We start from the raw sequence: 697 nt of genomic DNA on the forward strand, positions 1-697 counted from the left end.
AGTTTCTAGTAGTCAAAACAAACAAAAGTAAACAGCAAACAAGTCAACAAGAACACCAACAACAATTGCAAATCAAAATATTGCAGTTATTGCAAATTATGAATAAAGGAAAGAAAAAAACGGATTCACCTCCAACTGAAAAGGGGGGGAGTTGCGGGGGCAGGCAAAGTTACAGACAAGGCGACAGGGTGACAGGATAAAAAAAAAGAGAGAAAATGCAAATGCTATATGCCCCCCCATTGAGAGCGCTGTCCATGTCAAGCAATCAGAGTGACATTTTCAAGTGCCTCACCTCCTGCCTCTCCTCCTCCACCCCTTCGCATTTGCCATTCATCCTCATTTTCATCTCCTTCTCTCTGACTCTGACTTTGGACTCCTCCTCTGGGTCTTCTCTGGTCTATTCTGACATATATATATATATTTATTATTTTTGGGCCAGATTTCGCTGATGCAGCAGCTGTTGTAGCCGTTGTTGTTGTTGCCACAGTTGCAACAGTGGCAGTTGCAAAAACTGAAACATTTCATTTTGCATTTTCGTTTTCTTTCCGACATTTTTGTCTGTCGAAAATTTTTTTACATTTGATGCTATGCATTTGTTGAATTTGTCTTTATTTACGATACCAAAACAAAAACATCTTTATTAATGGCAAATTTTAATTTCATTTCAATATTCATTTCGTTTTCTTTTTCTTTTTGC

The sequence above is a fragment of the Drosophila willistoni genome (genome assembly GCF_018902025.1).
Source record: "Drosophila willistoni isolate 14030-0811.24 chromosome XR unlocalized genomic scaffold, UCI_dwil_1.1 Seg8, whole genome shotgun sequence".
Taxonomy (NCBI): Eukaryota; Metazoa; Arthropoda; class Insecta; order Diptera; family Drosophilidae; genus Drosophila; species Drosophila willistoni.